This window comes from Pleurodeles waltl, chromosome 5 (genome assembly GCF_031143425.1).
Source record: "Pleurodeles waltl isolate 20211129_DDA chromosome 5, aPleWal1.hap1.20221129, whole genome shotgun sequence".
Classification (NCBI taxonomy): Eukaryota; Metazoa; Chordata; class Amphibia; order Caudata; family Salamandridae; genus Pleurodeles; species Pleurodeles waltl.
Genome location: NC_090444.1, coordinates 128,666,622 through 128,683,083, shown reverse-complemented (window position 1 = coordinate 128,683,083; position 16,462 = coordinate 128,666,622). Strand labels below are relative to the sequence as shown.

The window sequence follows — 16,462 nt, the reverse complement described above, 5'->3', positions numbered from 1 at the left end:
GCAGGAGTCTCCTTCAATAAAAAGTGGGCCTTCCTCCAAGGGTAGGAGCTGGCAAGGCTTCGGAGTGTATAAATAAAACAGGCTCTAGCCATGCAGAGGCTCGTAAACCGCCCTAACCACTATGCCCTGTATGTCAACCACAATTGTTGTCTTGGAAAGTCAAGCACCTCCTAGCGCCAAACTCCCTGCTGCACTTAGCACTATCTAAGGCTCTGAGATAAGTGAAAGTGGAGCTGTAATGTGACTACTGTGTGCCAACCAGCAAGATGCCAGTGAGAGGTCATTGGTTTTGCCTTATCATTGTGAATAATAATTCCTTCCAAGTAAACTACAATGTTGGCTCTTGTTTCTTATAGGTAACCAGCAAGATGAGGGAATTCCAGTCTAACGAAATTAGGTGGAGAGCTGAAGGAGAAGACATGCGGTGCTGCACAGCCGCACCCCCTACTTCTGCTGCAGCCTGAAATAATCTAGAAACAGTTGGTGAGGGTTTAGCTGAAAAAATGCATGGCTAAATGCATGAATCCTTGGAAATAGGAGAAAGTTTATGAAGCTGACAGCTGCTGCTTCAAGGCGGCTGTGGGAGTTTAAAGACGACGGCTCTTCTCTGCCAAGGGAACAGACGAGGCTTCCAAAAATGGGGGGAAATTGGAAGCACTGTCTGATGAACAGAGAATATGTGCATCGCTGACTGCAGTGCAAAATGTTTCTTAGCTTCTGGGAATGGATGGGGTTGAGCTACATGTTTAATGCTAATGATATGTTCCATATCTAACACTTGTATTCGGTTTGCTGGCATCAGCCCAGTCAGCAAAGACTATTCTCCTCATATGTGGCTTGTACTAGTGTCTTCCTCCTCTGTACTGAGAGGCCTGACTTTCGTCACATCAGCCATAACTCCTGTCTGACTGTGGGACCACTTCTACTTGGCTGACACCAAGTTGTTAATTTCAAATCAACATTGACGCGGTTGCCCCCAAATAGTTAATTTTAACAGACATGGTAAAAATAACTTGTGTTTATAAAACGCAGGTTCACCCCTTGGGGCATCTTGGCTGCTGAATAACAGGTCTTCATTGTTAACCAGCTTAGCAGTATTCATTTTATCCACATCAGCAGGCCTGGACAGGCCCTACCAGGCACCGGGGTTATCCTGGTGGACTGGCAAGTCGGGGGCCTTTTTTATGTCTTACCAACATATAGTTAACGTACAGTGGGCTTAGAGCCAGTCCATTATTTACCATTAGTTGGCTTCATTTTCACTCTGATGTGCTAGTTTCTCACTGGTCAGCTGCTGTAATCTGCCTTCCTCTTTAGGGTTGAGAGCACAAGCGCTCCGTCCCTGTTGTAATCTCTCTTTGGGCTTTCAACCATGCCTATGTCACGCCTGTCACTTTCATTGGTTCGTGGGCTTGCCTTTTAAAATCCGCTTGATTTCATTAGTGAAAGGTATGCATATGTCATGCCTTTTTCAGTGTTTAGCCCTCCTCAAGAGCACCAACCAACTACTGAAAACATATGATGCTCCATGTTTTCAGCCTGGTTTCTGCACTACTTTATCTTTTTATTTTCCACATAGTGCGATCGCGCTGGGTTTTACATAGCGCAATTGCGCTCTGCTTTTTGGTTTTAAATTTCAGTGCAATTGCGCTGGGTTTTACATAGCGCGATCGCGCTCTTTTTTTTTTTTCTTTCAATTTATGTGGCAAGAAACGTCTGGTTAGGAGTTTACAACGCTAATAGCTCTAACTCGAGCAAATGAGAGACCCGTTGCGTTGCAAATGTTTGTCTTGTGTTTGTCCCTGCCCTGGAGCATGGATGCAATACATGTGTCCTTCCACTGCTACATTATCAGGAGCTACTTTTTTATTTTTAACTAAACACTCCATAAGAGTGCATTCTTTTTCCAGCCGTGCCCATTTCTCCCTGTCCCCCCCATGGTTTCTTGTTGTTCCTTCTATGCCTTCACCCCCTTCTGTGTTGTGCTCAGCCTCTTGTGCCCCCCTCCCTTTTCTGTCTCGCCTGGGCATATGACTGCCTTTCTTCCGTATCAAACTGCTCTGTCCCAGGCCTTTTTTTCCTGTCTCGCAACTAGTGTGACCCTGCTGTGTCCAGTCACTGTTTTCTTGCCCCTCAATTGGTTTCCTCCCCTCCTGCTTACATTTGCCTGAATATCACTGTCTCCCCACCCAGCCCTTTTTTCCAGCCTCAACTCTGTGCTTCAGCATCCCTTTTATTCACTTTTAATTCAATATTTACTTCCTGCACCCAAGCATGCATCCTTTCACCCGGGTAGTGCTGCAGGCTTCTCACTTCACAAGTACTTTGTGGTGTGTTGCATTGTTTATACGCATAGTGAAAAGCTTACAGGGTAGTTTCCATCAGCAGGGGGTACAACTTTAAGAACAACATAGTAAAATCGGAAATAAATGTTGTGAGTAAAGGATTCTTCAAAATATTGATTTCAATAGACCTTTAAGTGTTCTGTTACTGCTAACAGTGCAGTTTGTATCGCACAAACATCTTTCGCTACTAGGGTGACCAGAACCAAAATCCATGACAGGCTAGAAATAAAAGTAGGACTAAAGCCTTTAGTCTTACTTTTATATCTGTACATCTGGCCCCTAACGGTTTTTCCATAGCTGTGTAAGTATGTATGTATATTTGTAGGGCCGGCTTCTGCTATGTCTTAGCGTGCCCACCCCCAGGACATTGCTATCTGGTGTGGCTTGGCTGCATCTTTGAAGTTTCAGCCAAGTCACAGCAAACACTCCACTTTTTGACAGTGGGATCTTTAAAGCAGGTCCCGCTGTCAAAAAGTGGAGCTTTCATCTCTGTTCCCTGCACACAGATATGCGTGCAGGGAACAGAGATGAAAGGTTTGCTTCAGCAACCACAGAACTGCTACTTAAAGCAGCTCCTTGGTTGCTGAAGCAGTGGTACCATGGGGGAGGCCCTGAGGCTTCCTCTGCGGTCCCAGATAGCCTGTAGAGGGCTTGTTATGAAATACATTTTTTTAAAAACATGTAGGGATGGCAGTCCCAGATAGCCCATAAAGGGCTAAAAAAGCAAATAAAAAAAAAGAATAGTTCAGTGTGAAGGTCACAGACCTTCACAGTGAGTGTTGAAGGTTTTTACTACAAATGTTTAAGCCTCACACTGAAAGGTGATTGTACTCTTTTTAAATGACAACGACATTTTTCTTTTCAGTTTGTCCAGAAATATCTCATTCTAAGTATATCATATATCAAAGCCTGAAAAACCCTCCATCTCTCTCCCTCTCACTCTTTTTTCTCTCTATCTCTTTCAATCTTTCTCTCATTTAGACACTTTCGCACCACTCACAGACCCACTCAGACCCTCACGCACCCACTAACAGACCCATTTGGATAGTTACACACCCACTCACAGACCTAGTCAGACTCTGACATACCCACTCACAGGCCCACTGACACCCTCATGCACCCACTCCCAGACCCGTGAACACACTGACACACTAAAACACTGATGTATGCACTCTCACACCCAGACCGACACTCTCACTGCCACTCACACCCCCAAATGCACCCTCTCACACCTATTCTCACACACATAGGGCCTGCAGCCAACTCCTGCCGTGCAGAGCCAAAGGGCTGTGCACAGCATAGGGTTGGGTGGTTAGGGGGGTTGGCTGCAGGGTCCGGCGAGGACTCGCAGGCCACCGCTGCTGTGCATGGGTGAAGGCCGTGCATCATGTAAGATTGGGTGCTTTTAGGGGGTTGGCCTTAGGGCCTGGCCCAGTGGCCAACCGCCTCAGCGCGGAGGTGGTTGGATTAACGTATAGTAATGAAAATTGCTATATGTTAAAAAAAACATAGAAATTCACTGAAAAAACAAAGGTTACAGGGACATTATAGTTAGGAAATACAATTTTTTTAAAACAGAGAAGTTCACATAAAAAAACAAAGGTTACAGGGACGTTATAGTTAGGCTCACATTTTAAACATAAAAAACAGAAATTCTCCAGCTGTAGTTAGAGTTATCTCAAGTAACTATAACTTGCGCCCTAAGGTAACTGTAATTCGTACCCTTGCCATGCAGTGCTAATTACCCCACAAATTACAGCACTCATGACATCTTTGATAACATAATTGATAATATCAATGTAATATTTGCAGTAAAATCTTTGATGAAAGAACTGTGAATGGGAGGGGCGGGAGTTTGCCTGTTCCGCCACTATGAAAAAGTTGATAATCCACTTACAACAGTAGCTCACCTTGCCCAAGAACATCCTGACTTTTCTCTGCATTTTGGGAGGGATAATTGCAATATGGCAGATATTTTCTTTTGAGACACATTTGTGCTCCTTTCTCAATGTAGTGTCCTAGGCACAGGACTTCTTTCTGACAGTACTGTAGTCTGACGGGTAACACCTTATGTCAGGTCTCAGCTAAATGATTCAACAGGGCTATGGTATCTTGCCTGTGTGTCTCTTGCAACTTTAACACCACCAATGGACAGAGTTACATGGCAGTCTTAGGGTCTCCAGATTGTTTTTCAAGCTTTGGTTGAAGATTGAGAGGCTCTCTGTATACTCTTGAGGGGCTCTGCTCTATGCCAGAGCTTTATTTTGGAACCAGAAAACAAAGAGCTGTCTTGATGCAATGGAAAAGAAAAGATCTCTTGGCACAGATCCATGACTGTAAACCACTCAGCGTCACAGGGTATCTAGAACAGTATTACAACTGGATTTGTTACTACAGAACAACATGGGACAGTAATATTATTAATCTTTCCCAAGTCTTGCACGACCTGCCACTTTTTGTTCGGTTTCTGAATCCTCATAATTAGAGAATTACATGGACTTTTTAAAGTCCCATTTAAAATACCTTGCACTAACATGGATTTAAATAATAGGGGTAATTACAGCCACCTCCTCTGGTGAGAGTTTATATTGGGGAGTTTGAGGGAGGCTTTTGGCTTAATCATGATCATTACAGGTTCAACAGCTTCAATCAGACCAGTTTCCTTGCCAGAGTAATCCCAGACATCCTCCTTTACAGAGTCCTTTACTTTGGGTGGCAAGTCCTCTTTTTTCATAACAGGAAATAGCCTAACAACAGGCGTCTGAGTCCTCAATTTAAGATCGGCATCTTCATCATGTGTTTAAAGCTCAACACTGTCAAGTGTACAGTAAATCACATAGGTAATCTTGCATAAAAGATCCCTTCCAAACTAACAAACTGAGCTAGAGCCACATATCAAAAACTGATGGTCCTCTTTAAGGGGACCTATTTTCGCAGGAACTTTGACAAAAATAGTAGATTGTCTATTGGTTTTCAGTGCCTACATTTTCATTTGTTTTCCAGAGAAGGTTTGGGATTTCCACTGCCCTAATAGGAGAACAGGTAGTACCAGTGTCAATCAAAATTGATACAGGGTGCCCATTCACCTTTCCTGCTATATATGGGCCAATCTCGTCTACCTCCAAGACTGTGCCAAGCACACACTCTTCCTGCTCTCTCCAAAACTGTCATTGTGATTGGTTAGACCCTATATCTCCAAAAGTGTTGAAGACTGGGAACTGTTGGAAGACTTCTGGACTCAGAAAGGTATTCTGGTGAGTACAGACATTTATATTTGCATTAAACCTCAGAGTATTCAAATTATGTGCATCAAGGGGTCTTGGGGCATGTTAGCATTAGAAGGTCTTTGCAACTGCATATTTTGAGCTAGCATAACATTCATCTTATGCCCTCGGTCATCAAACTGTAATCGATTTGGATCGGCACTCACACTTCCAGTGGACCAAATTATTACAATAATGACACACAGTGGTTTTCTTCAACATAGCTATATACATTCCCGAATGCAGGTCAGCAGGCAGTACTCGTCCTCTACCGAATTGGACATCATTTCCACCCTGCATCATCTGGACCACCCCCTTGAAATCCTACTTCCTGCATTCAATTTTCCCCACTAGAAATACAGCCAGAATTCACCGGGTTCAGACCATGGTGAAATGACTTCTGGGTTAACTATGTCTGAGCCAGCATGAATATCTCCTTAATTCTCTTTTTTCTGGCTTCCAAATCATCACTGCAATGCTTTGCATACCAAAGGATTTAATGTAATGGTTTAGACTGCAAACTCATCACATACTGCTAGATATGTGAACTAACCTGTGGATGCAACCCAAGAACAAACTGTGACACAAAATTATTTCTCTGCTAGGGGTTTTCAATATCACTATGCTGGCAAAATACCTTGTTGGGTCAGAAAAGTATTTCGGATGGTGATGGACGTGCACCCTCTGCACCTTGTGCCCCAGCTTTAATGATGCCTGGATCCCTAATGCTGATTTTTGTTGTCATGGGTAAACACGGATCATGTATGTGCACCATGACAAAGGCCAAAGGGCTACCCTCCCAGAGGCTCCTGCCTTCACCAGGCATTTAAGTAACGAGTGTGGTGGTAGCAGCATACCATGTAATGATCAGTAGTTCATGTAGTACTGTGCAGTGCACACATGCTATATACATGGGTTAGGTGTATGTGTGCTTGGTGCAATACATGAAGGTTGTAGTGCTGTACAGTGTGTGGATGCTCTATGCATGTGTTGGGTGTATGTGTGCCTGGGAGTGTACAATAAATAGACTACTCTGGATTTCTTTTGGGAGACCCAGGGTTGAATGGAGAAACATGGGAGAGGAGGCAGAGGTATCCCCCTCAGACAGATTTGTGTATTTCTGTGTTTCTGTAAGCTGGGTGGGGCGCAGTGAAGGAAGGGAGAGCCAGGCTCCTCAGTACACTTCAAAGGGTGCTCTTTGATTCAGAGGGAGGTCACTGAGAAGGGTTCTGGACATATCTCAGGAAGGAGATGGGGATGATAGGAGAATCGTAAAGAGTAGGGAAGAGGCCCTGGTGTACATTTTTGATACATATATCACTGTGGCTGACATCCAGGTGTGAACATCTATTCACTCCCATGACGGGTGCTTTGTGGCTATCAGATTAAGTGTTACTCATGCTGTGGCAGACTGCTTTCTGGAGGAACAGAGAACAGAGAAGAGGTCACTTCAAAAGGAAGCAGATTCCCAACTTAAACTTCAAATACTCAGACTCTAAATCAAATTTGGTGTCTGCAAATGGACTATAAAGACAGCTTGAGACCCCAAAATTTGTCACCTGTCAAACTGTCAAGCAGCCAGTCGGGCTGTGTGACGAGGAGAAGCTGTGCAAGACTTCTGCCTGTGACCAGGACTGCGAGGGCCAAGGCATGCTAGTCTCTCAGCTGGGTGTGGGAGCATCACCCAGAAAATCAAAGACCACCTGCCATGGAGCCTGGAGCGCCAGTGCTTGCCTGCTTGCCAAGACAGTGTGCCATGTGAAGAACAGGAGAGCACTGAAGTGATAGATGCCCACTGAGGAAATCCTGGTGAGTGGATCCCTAATGCGAGGTGTGAGGAGATGGCTGCTGCACTGATCGGGTCCTTGCCTGTGTGCAGGGCAAAGTCGTGACCCTTGTATGCCAGGGGAGGGCTGCTGTGAAGTGAGCTATGAATGCTGCTGCCTGAACGGGTCATTGTCTGCTGCCAGGCCAATAGGTGCATAGCGATATCAAGTCTGCAACCCTGTATGCCAGGTGGGGCCACTAAGAGGATTGCTGCTGTGCAGTTTGGGCCATAGCTTGTGTGTGGTATGCTAGATGCTGACTGCCCCGTTGCAGATGCTGATGCAGATTACAGGCCTTTGCTCAGGTATGAGGGTTGATGTCCTCCCGGGAGAACCTTAAAGGCAGGCTTAGAGCTTCACATGCTGTGCTCGAAATATACCTTAGAGAGAACATAACCTAGCGGCACTATGATAGCTTTATTCTTGTGCTTCACCCTCATTGTTACTATTTTAATCCTACTGTGTTGTGTAGTTCTGGTTATTGCAGCTCACGCTTTGCTATCTAAAATGCAGTTGTTTTATTAAACCAATCTTTAAAACTTAAACTGCCTTTGCCATTTCTATGTGAGACCGTACTGTGTATGAGAGAACCGGTTGTGACCTGAGTGACCACGACTTTCCTGGGAAGTGCTAAGATGTCATGCGCTCGGCTGCCCAATTGTCTCTTCCCTTTGGGAGAGATGAGGCACTGCTAGTTAGCCGGAGCAAAACCCGGATTTAGAGTGACTAGGGTCCTTCACCGTGGGTCGGACTTAGTCCCCCACACTGTGAACGATCTTACGGCTAAAAATCCAGTAGTCTCATTAGGATAATGAGAGCCTACGCGACAAAGTCAGCAACCCGTAGGCCAGATGGAGCGACCGTGAAGATTGCAGCAGTGCCGATCAGGCTGTAGTCTGAGTGCGATATCAAGGTGTCGACCCCATATGCCAGGTGAAGCTGCTGTGAAGGCTGCTGCTCTTCCATTCGGGCAGATGCCCATGTGGAGAGGAGGAACAGTGGCCCCGCATACCAGAGGGTTTCACAGAGAAACAGCAAGAAGCATGGTCTGGTCAAGACCGTCGATTAAGGAACAAGGCCACCATGGTGACTATAGTGGGCCTGAGCAATGAATGAGCACCAGTACCAAGATTGTCTTAACCCCCGTTCCCCCACCTGTGGAAGGAACCAAAGAATTTACCCAGCACCAGAGGAGCATTGAGAACACCCCGGCTGCTGCCGTCACAGGACCCTGGGTGAGGAACTCGAGGGGAGCCGACTGCAGCCCGCTTTTGGCTGCTTATGAAAGACTTAAAAGAAACAGTCATTGCTGCAGCTTTAGCTCTTGTAAAGGAGATGCTGTCAGAGATCGCAGTCACTCTGATCTTTCTGCTGCAGGTAAGGAAAATTTTGGGTCAGATGCCCCCGGTAGACTTTACTTACCAGATAGCGCTTCGGCGCTGGAATACTTTTGACTTGACTTAAAAGTTGGAGCGGGATTATTGTGACTCAGACTACTAGTGAGCTTAACCTGAATAAAAAGTAAATGGGGAATAACCACTATTGCTAATTTGAGAGGAGTGGGAGACAGGGACTCACCTATGAAACACTAGAGCCCTGATCTGAGGGCACTGCGGCCCATAGTTATACTTTTTAGCGCCGCATTTGCGTCGTTTTTTTAAGCAAAATCGGTGCAAACTTACAAAATACAATTGTATTTTGTAAGTTTGCGCTGCTTTGGCATAAAAAAATGATGCAAATGCGGTGCTAAAAAAGTATAAATATGGGCCTGTGTGTAATGTTTGTGAATGTCATATATAAATACTCCCTATAAAGGAAGTATTTGACTGAACAATCATTTATTGCTGCTGCTGTGCTTATTTTGAGTTGTGAGCCTGTGTTTAACCCTCTGTGTCTACCTTTCACCCTCCTGAAAAGCCTTGGACTGCTCAACCCATCCTACCACTGAAAGTCAAGTGCTGAAGGGTACTTGGCCCAGTTGCTCTGGATGCATAGTAGGTCAGGCCCTAGGGCATCAAGAGTACAATTCCTCAACCCTAATGATGGACCAAATAACTCCTGTTTGCCCCATGGCCCTCCGAATGGGGTTCTGGCAGATCTGCAATAATCTCCAATAACAGGCATGTACTGACTCCTTGGACTCTTGTGCAGTCCTCGAGATCTTCAACCAATCAGTCTCTTTCTGGGGAACCTTAGTTTTTAAAAAAGCTAACCTTCTGATGATACTTTCCCTTGACCACAGAGGACAGAGTATTAGTTTGGACATCCCTCGGGAGCTCTGCAGTTGGCCACTGAACAGCTACCTTACACCCAGCATACAAAGCATTAGAACCAACAATATCAAAAAATGTGTTCAAATCCTCCCAAAGTACCTTCAGAATCTTCACAAATCTGTCAACCTGAGTATACCACTGACCACAGCTCTCTATCAACTTTGGAAATTGCTTTGTAAATGTGAAAAGATCACCATAACTCCAATGCAAATGCACATATGCTCCTCTATGCACCTCTCTCAGTGGGCAAGCTTTGACCTCAGAACCTCTCCAACTCTCCTACTCTCAGTCCCCTCTGTCCCCTGTCATCTTTCCTTTTCTTTTTCTGAGCCCATCTATCTCTAAACGTCTGAGTGCTGTTCCAAAACCGAATGCTACTGATTACTTCCCTTAGTTATAGTTTCAACCCAGAAGTTTGCATATTCTTAAGTGCATTTTCAGTCATAAGCATCCTAGAATTCTTCCTGAGAATCGCACTTTTGGAAAGGCCAGTTCCAAATTCTATGGCTATCCCCTCGAGAGCCTTGTGTGTTACGTAAGCACGCCTAACGGCCTCCTTACACGGAAACAAAAGTTCTTCACTGTACCTATCAAGAAAATCCATCTCAAGAGTTCCTTCAGTGATTTCCTCTAACTCTACCTTCATCGTTACCACATCTATCATTGATGTCAGTCCCTTATGACTGTGACTTGGGGCTATCAATCCCTGTAGCTGGCACACTCACAATAGGAAATTCTCCTGTTCGGGGTCTTGCTCTCTTCTTTGCAAAGGTATCAATTCCAGACACAACAGTGGTTATAGAAATCTCAGGTGTGACAGGTGTTGTAACAACAGTAGCATTATTCTGGGACATTGTCAGTTGACAGGGTAAAAGAATTAGAGGCATAATCTATTGAGCGGGAAGTGAAATCAAAGGTATTAACTGTTGAGTTGGTAGTGGAATTGGCTCCGATTGTAGATTGAACAGAAGACGTGTCAAGTAAGGAGGGGAAAGAGTACCATGCGCTCTTCCATTGAGAAGGCTTCGATCGGCAGATGCAATAGGGTTTGTACCCGCCAGCAGAAGGAGTCCCATAGATAGTTGATCTCCCCCAGCTTGTTGAACATATAGGGGCATATTTATACTCTGTTTGCACCGAATTAGCGTCATTTTTTTTTTACTCTAATTCGGTGCAAAACTAACTCCATATTTATACTTTGGTGCTAGACCCGTCTAGCACCAAGGCCCTGATTTATACTTTTTTTGCGCCGCATTAACGTCATTTTGTGACACAAAAGTGGCGCAAAGTTACAAAATATTGGGCCCTATTTATACTTTTTGGTGCAAAACTGCACTAACTCAGTTTTGTACCAAAAAGTTTAGCACCGGCTTGCACCGTTTCTGTGCACCAGCCGGGCACCATATTTATGGAATGGTGCAAGCCAGTGCAAAGGATAGGCTAGAGTAAAAAAAAATGACTTTAGTCAGGTGGGACTGGCGGTATAGAAGAAAAGGGTTTAGCACCAAAAAATGACTTTAGGCAGGTAAGAGTAAAAAAAATTACTCTAACCAGATTAGCATCATTTTATGGTGCTAAACCTACCATGCCACATGACTCCTGCCTTAGAAAAGGCAGGCGTCATGCCCGCCACCCCAATGGCCAGCACAGAGGACAAGGGTCTCCTGGGCATGGCTACTGCACCCTGTGCCATGTATGTGAGCCCATTTCCGGGCCCCCTGTGGCACTTTCAAAAATAAAATGCAATCTTACCTGTATTTACATGGGATGGGGTCCTCCATCCTCCGTAGTCCCTCTGGTGGGGTAGGGGTGCCGCTGGGGCCTTGGGAGGGCACCTGTGGCTTATTCCATGGTGTTCCACCATGGAAATAGGCCCACAGGTCCCCTACCGCCTGCCCTGACCCAGGCTTTAAAAAATGGGGCAAACAAAGCGTTAAAGGCCATAGAGTAATTTTTTGCACAGGAACACCTACCTTGCATCTCATTAAGGAAAGGTGGGTTTCCGCTTCCAAAAAATGACTTTAACTCCATAAATTTGGCGCTAGACGGGTCTAGCACCAAATTATAAACATGGAGTTAGTTTTGCACCGAATGAGAGTAAAAAAAAAATGACGCTAATTCAGTGCAAACAGAGTATAGATATGCCCCTTAGCGTGAAAAAATGACGCTAATCTGGTTAGAGTAATTTATTTTAACTCTAACCTGCCTAACGTCATTTTTTGTTTTAACGCTAGCCTACCCTTTGCACCGGCTTGCACCATTCCATAAATATGGTGCCCAGCTGGTGCTAAAAATGGGGCAAGCCTGTGCAAAACTTTTTGGTACAAAACTGCGTTAGTGCAGTTTTGCACCAAAAAGTATAAATAAGGTCCATATGGTAGGGGGGTGGTCGAGAATCCTACAAAGCATCTAAAAAGCCATCACTGGAGTCACTATCCCTCCCTTCATCATTCTTCACTTCAGTCTCACCTTCCTTTTGTGCTTTCTTTTTTCCAGTTTTGACACTAGTTAGGACAGGATACCTGCTAACTCCCTCAATCATCTCTTTCCTATTTGCTTGCTTGTCTGTATCCCACTTTACTTACATCCAAATTTTAACTGTCCTTTTGGCCCTATTCGGATATTTTTATTTTTTTTCTGCATGTGCTGCACGCAACCATGCATTCAAAAGGCTTCATCTTGGGCTGATCTCCATTTCATATAGCACCAGCTTCAAATTCTCAATTATTCTCATGTTGAAAGTACCATGAGGAGGAATCTGCAAGGACCTTCATTCATAGTTATCTTATTCCATTGTTTAGGCCAAATACATGTGTGCAACCTGATGTTAGTTTTCATGCAATGAGTAGGCGTGCCCTCAGAAGGGGCCTGCTTCCCTTCATGGACAGGTGTTCTTATATCCTCACTAAATAGATCCCTTAATTTCTTGAAAAATGTCATCCATTCTCTATTTATAGCACAGAATAAATTCAGTGAATATTACTTGAAAATAGCCAGTAATTCTCAGCAAATCACAAAGCTATACTCAATGGCACTAACTTCCAATCTCAGCACAACACCATGAAACAGACCACTCACAGTTTAGCACTCTCTGACACAACAGCAAGCCCAGAGTGGCACACACACTGATCGACCAATACCAGCGTGGCACCCTATGATGCAACTCACAGCATCTCTCAGCAGCTCTCATTCAACAGCAATCAGCTTCAACATCGCAAATTATTAAAAAACAAAAAAACAAAAAACTATTGTCTGTTCCACTAAAAGAAAGTTCAAAGTACACAATAACTCCAGGAGAATCATTTTTTTTCTAGCTTATGTGTCCAGAATTTTAGATTCTATTATTTATAGTTTTATTATATTATATCATTATGTTATATTATATACTATTATATATATTATTTATATTATTTCATAACATGAAGCCTCTGGTCCTGACATAGAATTGGGGAATAACCCCAGGAGAGAGTTATTACACATGGAAAGTGAAATTCCAACCAGCGGGAAATCACCCTGACTAGTGTAGTCTGTTCCTCTGTGCAAAAGAACTAACCAAACACCAATCTCAATTAATACACTCTCACCATAAAAGTTAATAAGTCTCTATCTTGTGCGGCCAATAGTGCTTCATGGTCTGAAGCCACAAACCTTACAAACAAGTTAGAACTTTATATACTCAACGTTTATCCTGAGATCTTAGACTCTAACGAGTCTGATAACCAAATTTCAGCTCTTGCAACAAGCATATTTCTCTTCATAAGCACAAATGATATACATGGGGCAAATCCTAACTACCCATGCCTCAGTGGGTAGCATTGTTTGCTACCATTGTACGGCCTGAGAGATAAGTATGGTGTTTACACATCAAAAAGTCAAATCCACGCTATGTCCCCCGAGATGGTTCTTTATCTCAAACTGAGGCTAGAATCATACATATCAATGACAGTAAAGAAGTATTTGCCTTGCAGGAACGACAGAGAAGGGTAATTTTGCAAACTGTGAAGGTTCACTGACAAATTAGTAAAGGTACAATCTCAAATTGAATCAAATAAGCATAAATCGATAGTCATCTAAATACAGCATTTATGAATATAATTCAGGCAATGCAAATCGGCTATTACAAGTACATGCTATTAAAGACAGCATATGCAAAGTAAGACAAAATTCAATTTCCATAAAGATGAGGGTAAGTCAGAAAATTTTAAAGCAGCTGGTGTCAACTGTTGGACTTCGCCCTTTTTGCAAAGTTATCCCCAAACGTTTTGCCCTCTTCCTCCCATTTTGTAACCTGTTTTGTTGGCCTTAGGACTCTAGGCACTTTACCACTGCTAACCAATGCTATAGCGCATATTCTCTTGGTCTAAATTGTACTAGTGATTGGTTTCTTTATGATTGGCATATTTGATTTACTAGTAAGTCCTACAGTACATCAGGTGTGCCTAGGGCCTGTAAACCAAGTGCTACTAGTGGTCCTGCAGCACTGATTGTGCCACCCACATGAGTAGCTCTGCAAACATGTCTCATACCTACCATTGCAGTATCTGTGTGTGCAGTTTAAAACTACAATTTCGACCTGGCAAATGCACCCACTTGCCAGGCCCAAACCATCCCTTTTATTGTCTGTATGCCACGCCTAAGGTTGGCCCAAGGCAGCCCCCTGGGCATGGTGCTGTGTATTTAAAAGGTAGTACATATACTGGTATGTTTTACATGCCCTGATAGTGAAATGCTGCTAAATTCGTTTTTCTCTATTGCAAGGCCTATCTCTACCATAGGGTAACATGGGGATTGCCTTGGCATATCTTTTAAGTGTAATTTCCCATTGGGAACAGATGGAGATATGAAGTTTGGGGGTCTCTGAACTCACAATTTAAAAATATGTCTTTTGGCGAAATTGGTTGTAGAATTGTAAGTTTGAAAATGACACTTTTAGAAAGTAGGCATTTTCCTGCTTAACCATTCTATTCCTTTGCCTGTCTGTGGAATACACATCTGGGTCAGGATGACATTTGAGCTGTTTGTGTATTCCCTGTAGACAGTCACACAAAGGCAGCTGAGGTGTGCCCTGCATATCCTGATAGCCCATCACCAGGCTGATGGGTCTTCTTGAGCTAGAGTGGTGGGAGGAGCTAACACTTGCAATGGACTAGGGCTGTGCCTTTCCTCACACAAAGCTGTCTCCAAACTCCTGGAGTGTGCCTGGGGCCAAGGAAAGGCAGGGTGTTGTACACTACAAAGACTTCTCTTTGAAATTTGCCTGCTTCAAAGATAGAAATGGGTATAAGTACTGGACCTCTGGTCCCACATAGTTCGAACATTTCTGGACCGAGGACATTCTGCCAGGAAGAAGAGTGGGATGCTGTAGGAGGGACTGCCACTCTGCCTGTTGCTTTGTTGTGCTGGCCTGGTGCTTGCTGCTTCTGTCCTGGGAGTAAAAGGACTGGACTTTGCTTTCTACATCCTGCTTTCCAAGGTTTTCCAAGGGCTTGAACTGAGTTTGCCTCCTGTTAAGAAGTCTCAGGGCCATCAAAGACGTCACCTTTCAGTGCCTAGGTTCTCTTTCTGAGAGCCCCCACTTGCCAAGTGGTGCCAAATCCACTTCCTGGGCCGTTGAAAGTGAGCTCTGGTGCTACTAAGAAGAAACCAAACACATCAACTCCAGAGCGACTTCGGAATCAGCGTCACTATCTGAATCTGCACCGCTGCCTGCACTGGAGCTGTGCTCCCCACTGAATACAATGACCGCGACCTGCAACGCAGGCCCAACGCCCCCAGATTGTCTTCAAAGTCCCACCACAGCATGAGTCCTGAGTGCTGTGCCATCGACATCCGTGACACCCAACTCCGCTGCAGCACCTGCAGCCCCGTGGTGTGATCGCAACACCACAAAGTTGACGCTTTGAAACTTGACCTGCTGGTTCACGGACCCAGGGTTGTTGTAAAGAACCAACGCCTCTCCACCGATGCTGCATCACCTCCCCTGCAACTGTAAGGAATCAATGCCTCACCTCCCCTGCCTAGCAGTAAAGAAGTAATACCTCACCTCCCCGGTGGCAGTAAGGACTGACACTGCACCGGCTTGTGCGGCGGCTCACCTCCCCGACTCTGTGCACCGTCTTTGTTTCCTCATTGTTTTCCAAGGTACTGTACCTGGGGTCTGTTCAACTCCGTGAACAGTCCACACTTCCTCTTCAGTGGTGTCGGACTGTTGGGAATTACTCCGTCAAGATGCCATGATAGCCCCAGTTGGAACTATTCGGTTTCTAAGCACTTTGCTAGGATTTTATCTTTGAAAATGTATATCTTTACTTGTGTATGGTGGATTTTTGTCATTTAGGTCTTGTTTTACTCAGATAAATATTGGCTATTTTACTAAACTGGTATGGAGTACTTTTGTGGTGTTTTTACTGTGTTACTGGGTGTGTGTACAAATACTGTACACATTGCCTCTGAGATTAGCCTGATTGCTCATGCCAAGCTACCAAGGGGGTGAGAAGGGCTTATTTTAGCTGAGTGACTCCCTTACCCTGATTAGAGTGAGGGCCCCTACTTGAACAGGGTACAAACCACTGCCAAATAGAGACCCCATTTCTAACATCAACAGATATAGTGTTGAGTGTAGAACCAAATGATGGTTCCAATCAAAACAAGCATTTGCAAATCAATAGGTCTTGCATTTGCTTGAGTTAGAGCTATTGGCGCTATAAATTAATAACTGGACTTTTCTTGCCACATAAATTGATCAACCCTGCCTC

General features: G+C 44.4%; 1 protein-coding gene across 1 annotated transcript in view; it reads left to right on the top strand.

Moving 5' to 3' along the window:
• The first annotated feature begins 406 nt into the window (after positions 1-406).
• Positions 407-16,462, top strand: part of ITPKB (inositol-trisphosphate 3-kinase B) — a 387,273-nt gene continuing 371,217 nt past the window's right edge. Inside the window, exon 1 of the mRNA XM_069233800.1 lies at positions 407-483. The gene's annotated coding sequence lies outside the window, so the exon portion shown is untranslated. The remainder of the gene's footprint in view (positions 484-16,462) is intronic.